Here is a 10,678-nt window from a genome sequence, read left to right as displayed (position 1 = left end):
CGCTTATCGAGATCGTCTTTTGGTCGACCTCAATGAGCGAACTTCATCAATCGCAATTCTTGAGAAATTTGGACGACGAGGTCGAGCAGCGGTGATTGCTGCCGAGATGATGACGTGTCTCTCTGAGAGCTGCGATCAGTGAGGTTGGTTCAGGGTGACATCACAATTGCATGTGTCATCATAACACATCTTCCCAATGCATTGCATTATTCCTTGTGCTTCTGTCATTTCAATTCTAGTGCTATTGACGGTTGTTTGTATCGATTCGAGAGCTGTGGTTTTCTATGAATAAGAACGGGGAGACTCTTTGGAGAGAACTTTACACTCTGATTTCTCAATCCTGCACTTTGTTTCTTCTTTTTCCTATGTCCATATTTCCTGCAACTTTCACCATCATCATTTCTTCTTCACTTCTGGTTTTTTTACTCCTATATAGCTATACAAATGGCTAGTGCATCTTCGAACTCTGAGGAGATTTTCAGACCGCCTCCAATATCAATGGCCATGCCCGTTCGCGATGAAGGGGAGGCCATTGTTGTAGAAGATGATAGCTTTCCCACAGTAGAAGAGATTGTCCCTCGTAATGACAAGGCCAGGTTGGACTTCTTGAAGCCTCCCACTGATGAGCATGTGCCTGTGAAATCTGAGATGGGAATGGCCTATCTTTCGAGCTTAGGTCCAAGTATAACATCCTCGCTCATGTTGACCTGGTCCTGGCAGGGAACGATGTGGTCCATATTTATCATCCTGGGTATTGCGTATTTTACGTGTACCCATTTTGAGCGGGCTACTCTCTTCCTCTTGCCCCGTTAGTGGATGAATTCTGCCGCTACTCCAACATCTATCCGGCCTAGCTCTCTCCCTATATTTACAAACTCTTCATTATATTGATAAATTACGCGGAGCTCGCCGACCGCAAAATCTCTATCCGCCATTTGCTACATCTTTTCGCTCTGAGCTTTCACGGGGCACGATGATACACCTTCACCACTGAGGGTCCAAAGGACTGGTGGTGAAAATGGATGCTAAGACCAATCGTAGGTTTTAGGTTGACTTTTTCTTTGTCAAAACCGAGCACGTGGTGGCGAACCCTGTTGGGTTTCCCGAGGAGTGGAACTTCGCCCATAAGTTATTTTATTGACTGGTCGTTTGTTGTCTTTCTTTGGTTACCTAATCGTTCTTTTATGGTGCATCCAAGAAGGAGCCTCCTATGTTAGTCGCCGATATTCGCGATTGGGTGGCTCAGGTTTTGCCCCACAGAGTGGGGATCCGTGATTAGTCGTTATTCAACAAGAAGTTTGGGCCCCAACCTTCTTCAACCGGTGAGTCCAGTTCTGATCTCCAATTACCTCGACCTCAATATCGTTTTTCTTTTTCACTCACGTGGTTTTCCTTGCTTTTAGGTTGAAAGGCTCCAAGGAAGGCAAAAGCTCCCACCCCCGCTTTTCGTCAGTTGGGTACTGTGACCATGTCTTTGACCGTTGTGACTACATGCGAGTCTGTGTAGACCGCTGCTTCTTTTGAAGTCCTTGCTCTGTGTAGGCCTAGCCATCGGGCGGCTGCCCCATAAACAGGGATACGACTTCTTATTTACTACATTTGGTGGATGAGTTATCGTCGAGCGATGAGGAAGCGGTTCCATTGAAAAGGCGGCGAGTAGAGATTGGTGGCGAGGTAGAAAGGGGTGAGAGATCAACAGGTGGTGAGCCCGATGCGGCCGTGCACGTTCCTAAAATCGACGTGACTTCGGACGTTGAGATTTCGGTTCATGATGCTGAGATTGCTCCTTTACCATAGGTTGTCATAGTCGTGCCGAGGAATGATCCGTCGACATCTGAGCCGGTCGACATTCCTTTCTCTGCCAAGGAGAGGGAAAGAGTTGTGATCATAGATGATTCTGAATCCGATTCTGACGTCGACCCCGAGGAGGAGGAGATATTTGGCAAGGGATTTACCTGGGTTGAGGTGAGAACGGATGGATTTTCTTGTTCCATAGTCATCCCTTTGGATTGCAACTTGCTGACCAACACAGAGAGCGTGGTCCCCTCTTTGGTTCCCCTTTGCTCTGGCGCCGAGAATAGAATCTACAGTTGTTCAAGGATGTCGACCTATCATTAGGCGTATCTGGAATGGCTTTGCGAGTGAGTTGGTATCTTTGTTTTTGTTCTTGTACCTTGCATTTTTTTCCTTTTTATTCTTACTGACTCTTCTCTTCTTCTTTTTTGGCTCTTTTTCTCTTCAGACTCTTATCTTGGAAATCGAAAGTGCTCGTCGAGAGGAGAAGCATAAGGTGGTTTTTAAGAAAATGGTTGTGAAGTATCGCCGATTTCGTGCTAAGTACCGTGAGATGCGTGCTCGACTCCATGCGGGAGGTAACCTCTAGTTCTTTAGGGAAGAGTTGAGGCAGAAGGATGATGAGCCCGTGAGAGTTATCGGCAAATGCAGCAAGCTTGAGGGGCGCTCAGGATTAAGGAGGACGATATCGAAGTGAACAAGGGGGTTGAGGCTAAGTGTGTCGACCTCCAAGCTCAAGTGATGTCTCTGCGGGCCGAACTTGATTAGAGCTCAATCAGAGCTAATGGCTTTAGTGATGAGTTGGTCGAGAGAGTGGCAGAGATGGAGAGGACCGAGGGATCCAGGGTGGCGGCATTAACACATGTGGCAAAATTGGAGGACGTTGTTCGTATCTTTAGATCTGAACGGGCAAGCGATGCTGAGACAACAGTACTTAGGGAGGCGAGGTCTAACAAACATATTGGAGGCCTCGAGAAAGATGTTCGGACCTAAAGGAGCAGGTCACCGTCCTTGAGGCCAAGAAGGCGAAGTTGTTGGCCCAACCGTCCTCCTCTCATACTTCTGATTTCCTTGACGTTCCACGACACTTATACGAGATGTGGATCCATGCCAAGGCTCAGCTAGAAATTTATAGGAATTTGATAACGACAGGGAAGGTTTTTTAGGCTCATTTTGAAGATGTTTACGCCGAGCCACGTGCGTCTAGGATTGCTTGTGGTTATGATTCAACTGCCCCTAGAGTCAGCGACGGCGAGGAAGAGGAAGAATTGGACAATCTTGAGCGGGATGGCTAGTATGAGGATGAATACCCCCAAGGTGATGGCGGAGACGGCGCTGCTAGGCCGAGTGGTGGAGATGGCGCTGCCAGGTTGAGTGGTGGAGATGGCGGAGAAGAAGGCGGGGATGATGTGTAGTACTTTGTACTCAGTTTTTGTTCTTTTCTTTTTTTATATGGGCGTCTTTCTGGCCCTTTGTAAGATACTTTTGGAATGAAATGATTACAGCCCTTTGATGTATTTTACTAGGTCTTTTATTCTTCTTCGAACAATTTTTTTAAGTAGTTGCTTTAGAAGAGTTGCGTTGGTATGTGTTATCTCCAACATGGCCGAATATATCTTTTATTGAATCTGGGTAAGTCTCATGCCGTCGTGGTTGGCTCAAACAAAGTTAACTAGTAAGTCAGACTTAAGTCAGGTCGAGTATGAGTTGATTCGAGCGAGGTCGAATGTGAGTCGATTCGAGCGAGGTCGAATATTGACTTTTAATTAATTTGAACGAGGTCGAATGTAAGTCGATTCGAGCGAGGTCGAATGTAAGTCAATTCGAGCGAGGTCGAATGATGACTTTTAATTAATTCGAACGAGGTTGAATGTAAGTCGATTCGAGCGAGGTCAAGTGTTGACTTTTAATTAATTCGAACGAGGTTGAATGTAAGTCAATTCGAGCGAGGTCGAATGATGACTTTTAATTAATGCGAACGAAGTCGAATGTAAGTCAATTTGAGTGAGGTCGAATGTAAGTCGATTCGAGCGAGGTTGAATGTTACTTCTTGGATTGGCATAATGTTTAATTTTCATGTGTTTGCATACTTTGCTTTGTTTATACGTACACTGGAGAAGTTTACATGTTTTTGCTCTACTTATACATACATTGGAGAAGTCCTAGCCTATCTAGTCCCTTCATTGGATTGGAGAAGCAGTTGAGAGGTTGAGCGATGAACTTATACTTAACTTTGAGATGCCCCCTCCATCGCCTCGTTAAAACCCTCCCCGAGAAAACCCAATTGAGACAAAATTCAGGTGAGGGAAAAAGAGCACGACTCGGAGCACGTTTGTCCTTAAAAGTTGAAGTATTTGAGATGGGCGACTTCCAATTGTTTGGTAGTGATTTTCCCCCCATTGCTTCTAGTTGGAAAGATCTTTTGCTTACTGTCGTCGTGATTTTGTATGGGTCGTCCCAATTGGATCTCAGTCTGCCTTGTCGTGGATCCTTGCTCGTTTGTGTTTTGGCCTTAAGTACATAGTCCCCGACTTCGAGCGGTCTGACATTGTCTCTTTTGTTATAGTACCGCTCCGCCTGTTGTTTTTGGTCTACCATTCTTACGTAAGCCATGTCTCTTCGTTATTTGGCCTCATCGAGGTCTTGCCTTTAGTTTTCATCATTGCTTGGCCCGTTATCATTTGAATATCTTAGGCTTGGTTCTCCAATCTCGACCGGTATCACTACATCAGTGCCATAGACTAGTGAGTTTGGCATTTCCCCTGTGCTTGTCTTTACCGTAGTGCGGTATGCCCATAGCACTTTTGGCAGCAGCTCTGGCCACAGTCTCTTGGCGTTTTCGAGTTTCTTTTTCATGATATTCAATGTAATTTTGTTGGAGGATTCAGCTTGTCTGTTGCCTACTGGGTGATATGGCATGGAGAGTATTCGTTTGATGTGTCATTTTTCGAAAAAACTCGGCGACCTTCTTCCCTGTGAATTGGGGTCCGTTGTCACAATTGATTTATTTGGGAATGCCGAAGCAACATACGATGTTCCTCCATATAAAGGCGATCACTTCTTGTTTGCGTATTTGGGTGAACGCACCTTCTTCCACCCATTTAAAAAAATAGTCAGTTAAAACCAAAAGAAATCGTACATTACCTCGACCTGCTAGAAGGGGCCCAAAGATATCCATTCCTCATTTGATAAAGGGCCAGGGCGAGGTGACTGAGTGGAGGTGATCGCCCGCTTGGTGGATCATGGGGGCGTACTTTTGGCATGGTTCACTTTATTTAACAAAATCAGTTGCTTTTTTTTATTGTGGGCCAGTAGTAGCCTGCTCGCATGCGACATCTGACTAGGGCTCGATTGTTGATGTGAGCCCCGCAGTGACCTTTATGGACCTCTTCTAGGACGCGTCGTGTCTGGTTTGGTCAAAATTATTTTGCTGGAGGGCCGCCATACGTCCTTTTGTACAGGTCGTTATTGAATATGCTATACCTGGTGATCGTAGCCTACTCCACACTACTAAAGAGTAGGAAGAGAGGGTCGCAATAGCTTTTACCCGATTTGTGGGTCGGGATCGATTTCCACAGAGAGCTAGGAATGAAGTCAGGTATCTATTTAGGTTGGAATTGTGTATTAGTTCCAAATATCACTTCCAATCATTTTTGGGTTTTTTTCTTTATTAATCTACTATTATCAACTACTAATTATAATTGCAACTAGATTATGCTAAGCGGGAATTGCTACAAGTTGTATCTAATGGATAAAAAGGCACTAGGGTAGTGGCATCCTCCTAGGTGGCCAATTGATGAGTGATTGAACCTAAGGCACAAGTGACATGATTGGGGAATATGCTATAACCATTGCACAATTTTACTCACTCTCACACCTCTCGATAGAGAGAGTGCTTTTGCCTAATTGACTTCCTTAAGACCAATTGGGTAGGCAAATTTGCTCAGGCAACTAGGGTTCAAGTTGGGTAATACTCTTTCGAGGTTTAACCCTTTTATTGGGACTATCAAATCTCTTGAGTCCATCCCAATTCCTTTTTGGATCAATTTTGGAGACTTAGGCTCTCTTTCTCAAGAAGAGTCCAATTCAACTTAGCACAAACCAGTAGTTGCAACCACTAATTCATAAATTAAACCATAAAATTGACCTAAATAACAAACACCCATAACCAATCTAGCCCTAAATCACAACACACATCAATTACCCACACTAGGGTTGAGCCACAACCCTAGCTAATGGGTTTAACTACTCATGCTTGAAGAGAAGAATAGAGAAATAGATGAAGATAAAGACATATTAATTAATTGCTAAGGTAAATACAAAGATTCAATGATAAAAACTAAGTAAAAATGCCCAAAATGACTAAGAAAAGTCTTCTCACGAGCGCAGCTAACGTCTGATAATATTTGATACCCTAAAAATGGAAAAAGGTTCTATTTATACTAAGCTGGAAAATGGTGTGCGGCCGCACTAGGCTCTTGACTCTACAAATTCAACTCTCTGAACCCAGGCTTCGCGAACCGCACAGAATGGATTGCGGCCGCGGAGGCATCTAGTGTGGTCCGCACAAACATGACCGCGGACTGCACAAGCTTGATCTTCAGAACTTGGTATCTCTCTGAACTTTGGTTCTGCGGACCACACAGAATGGTAGTGCGATCGCGGTGCCTTCAGTGCGGGCCGCACACTATCTACTGTGGCTGCATTGCTTTAATGCTTGAAAATCCAACTCTCTGAATCTACCTAGTGCAGACCGCACAAAGTGTAGTGCTGCCGCACTAGGCCTGTTTCTCCTGAGTTTTGTCTTATCTTTGGTACTTGTACCGGTTTCACTCCTTTTGAACCGATCTTTGACATCTCGTCACTTTGTTGATCAAACCTGCAATCAAGAACAACTTATGAGCCTTTTGGGACTATTTTGTATGAATTTATAATCAAAGCGTAAGCAAGAAGGAGCATGAAATACGTCAAAATCTCTAGTTATCAACTCCCCCAAACTTAAGCTTTTGCTTGTCCTCAAGCAAACAAAATAAGACTCATCCCTTAAGGGAAAATCCAAGAATTTTCAGCTATCCTAAAGTAACCTCAACTAGCATCAATTGGGACTAACAATTGCCCTCAATACAAATGAATCATTAACAACATTTAACTTTTGAAAAACCATGGATCAAATGTGACACAAGATCATCAAGAGTTGACTCAACACATCAAAGAATTCTCTTAATTTCTTTGGTCATTGTGGAACCCAAACTCACACATCTTCAACTCTCTCTAAGCAAACCTCACATTTTTTAATATTGGCACACAAACTGAGGTTAATGAAAATTTACTCCTCTCTCTCAAGAAAAAGCCGCAAGTCCGGCTCTAAGTACCATATGTTTTCCCCTTATGTAAGTATCCACTAATGTAAGCTTCATTCAACTCAAGATCCTATGGGGCTTTTGTGGAGTCATTGTGAAGGCTTTTGGTTCAGGGTAGAAAATGTTTTGATCTAAGTGGGTTCCATCTTCCTTTAAGCACTTCTTTTGATTCATTTGGAACACATTTTCTTGACTCTTTGAGTCATCTCACTTCTTTCTAAGGGGTTAGAGAGACACGTTGTCACTCTTTCTTATGCAATTCAAATCGTTTCTCCTTTTTCACCTTCCACACCTTTCATTCTTTGCTTTTCTTGAATCCTTTTTTATTCTTTTTCACATTGAACATTCTTTTTGTCTTTTGCTTTTCTTTCTTTTTCATTGCCTTTCCTTTTCTTCATTTTTGTGACTTTTACCACTTTGTTGCCATCCTCGTCTCTCCCCCCAAACTTATACTTTTGCCATGTGCTCAAGGAAAGATCGGGTGCCAAGAGAGGGTATCTTTTAGAACGGGTATAGGCTTGTATCATGGTTCTTGAAAGAAAAAGGTCTAAGGCTCAAAAGGATTAACTAAGGATCATATCATTGGTAGGCTATGGAATTTTTCAAGCTATCATTTGGATCAAGGAGGGCCTATAATCATGTCTCAAGTCAAAATTCACTTAGGATTTCGCCTCAACAAACATTCGGGGCAAGTTCTAGACCAATGGCTCGGGACTTGGCTTTGCAATTCAATTACTCACCACACAAGCTAAAGGATCGCTAAAGACATAGAGTCGGGGGCCCACAATGACCTTAGATACGATTTGAGCACACAATGGTTCCGAAAAATCACTTGATGATTATCGGTCAACACAAGAGTCTCAAGGTTACGACTTTCACTATCCTAAACACAACATTTTGTCTTTGACCATGGGATCAAAGGCAAATGTGCTAGGCCCAAGTGAAGCTTTGCTTGAGGTACCCTTAGCTACAAACTACTAAAAACAAAAACAAAAATGGACTCAAACCCTTAAGAAGGTTGTCACGCCATCCATCATTGGGAAGAGCCACCCACACAACACTCCACCTTTGGAAAGAACCGTGGCATTAAGAAAACCAAAGGCTTATTAAAAATGTCCAAAACAAAACAAAAGGCTACGAACATAAATAAGAAGCTAAAAATGAATTTTTTTTGCGGAAAATAGAATGAATATATACAATAGGGAGTTTGAATATACAACGGGGGATGAATATATACAATATGATGTAACTTTATATACAGACCCAAGGAAAGATAAAAAAAATGCGATAAAAGTAACTAACAATAAAATTATATACAGACCAAATGAAAAATCAAGAAAGCATAAAGATATTAATATATACAGTCATCCATAAATGTGTAGGGCTCACCCCCTCAAATAAAAGATGGCATTGTCCCCAATGCCAACTAGTTTAAATAAGCACCAAAAACAATAGAAAAAGGATATAGAAGACTCCCTAAGCCGTGTCTGTTTGCATAGGATCATGGGTGGTCCCTGGGTCCTCTGTGTTCTCGGGGACCTCAGACTGGTTCCCAGTGGTCTGCTCTGCTGCTACTGGGACCTGGGCCTGGACCTCGACAGGCTATGGAACTGCTTTATCTTTGCACGAAAACCCTTCGTGTCTTCGGGCAAAGAGGGGCAGCTGTAAGCACGTGATTTTTGCCCAATATGAGAATTACTCCCAAAAAATTCAAAAATAAAATGATTTTTCTTTGGTGTGCAATTTTGTGATATTTTGAATAATTATTTGTATTTGTCTGTGCATGTTTATTTGCTAAATTAATAAAAAATACAAAAATATGTCGCATTTTGCATGTAGGATTTAATTCTACAATTGTTAGTAATTGAATTTGTTTTACAAAAATTAAAAATTACAAAAATAGGCATCGTTTGCATTTTTAGCATTTAATGTCCAAATATACAATTTTATGCTTAATTAATACTTAATTGTGCGTTAATTGTTATTGGGAGTTAATTTGCGCTTTTATAACTTAATTTAGTTCTTAATAATAGTTTAAGTATTTTTATAATTTAGTTTTAGAAAAATAAAAGAAGAAAAGAGAGCGAAAATATAAAGAAAGTCGGAATTGGGCCTCTTCTTCAATTTCAAGCCACAGGCCCAAAAAATGGCCCAATCTTCCCTACGACCCAGTCCATTTCGAACTGGGTCGACCCAGTCCATAACCCAAAAGACCCAAACCCCTTTGTCTTACATTTTACAAAACAAAACAAAAATTAAAAGACAAGAAACCCTAAACACTAAACCAATCCGCCCTCACCCCTCCTATCTTCTTCTTCTTCCTCAAGATAACCATGGCTGCCTCCCATGGCGTCGTCCAGACCTTCGACCAAACAGTCCCCTCCCTCATCGTCGTTGTCCGTCATCAACACCACCCTAAACAAACAACCATGGACGCCTGATGCGCCGGACCCCCCCCCCCCCCCGTCGCTGCCCTCGTCGTCCAGCTCAGTCCGCCATGGATGAGCGTCGACCAGCTGCTTCCGTCGAGCAGCTTGAGGCCAAAACAAGCCTCAGCTGCTGCTGTTCTTCTTCGTCTTCTTCAGCTTGAGCATCGCCATGGAAGCCGTCTCCGAGCTGCTGCTTTTGCTTCACGTCCATGGCGTCCAAACGTCGACCAGCTGCTTCCCGTTCCACCTTCTTCTTCACTTCCAGCTGCTTCCGTTCATCACTTCTTCTTCGTCCAAAACCAGTAACACCCAAACACCACAGTTTCGACAACCACCCAACCCAGCTCCTTCCGTCGCGTCATCACTGTCCATCGCCTTCTGTCGCGACCAGCTGCTTCCATGGCCAAGTTCATCGTCCAGTTCGAAGCCCCCCCAGCTGCCACGTCTTTTCTGCTCGTGTTAGTCATCGTTGGTTCGAGCTTTGGTCGAGGCTCGTCAAGATTCGTTGTTTGTTTGGTCGTTGTTTGTCGTTTCAATCCGGTTAGTAGTTTTTAAATTTTATTTCGTCCGTTATTTTGTTTTGATATTTTTCGAATCTAAAATCGGCGAATGTTTGCTTTGTTCATGTCTATGGTTAGATATTTGATTTTTTGGTTTTGTTCATGTTCATGTTGTTTGTTAAATTAATTTTCAGATTTCAAAATAGAAGTTTAATTAGTTGTTTTCATATTCATTTCATGTTTGTATTATTGTTTAAGTGAATATTTGTTAGTATGATGTTTGTTAGATTCAAATTGAAATTTAATTAACTATTTCTTCAATTTGTTTCATGTGTTTATGTATTGTTAGAAATTGTTAATATTGTTAAGTTCAAGCTTAAGTTCATAATTGTTTATTCGTCGATCTTGTTATTTGTCTAAAGAATTTAGTTGTGTTAGAGAAATATGTTGGTTTAATCGTTTAAATCCATCATATTTGTTGTTCAAAATAGATTCAATTCATGTTCATACTTTGTTTGATTGTTCTTGAATCCGAAATTTGTATAGTTTGATTTCTTGTTTATCATTTATGATTATTTCTTGAATTTGTCTCATA

This window comes from Nicotiana sylvestris, chromosome 12, assembly GCF_000393655.2.
Source record: "Nicotiana sylvestris chromosome 12, ASM39365v2, whole genome shotgun sequence".
Lineage (NCBI taxonomy): Eukaryota > Viridiplantae > Streptophyta > Magnoliopsida > Solanales > Solanaceae > Nicotiana > Nicotiana sylvestris.
This window is presented reverse-complemented; position numbering follows the sequence as displayed.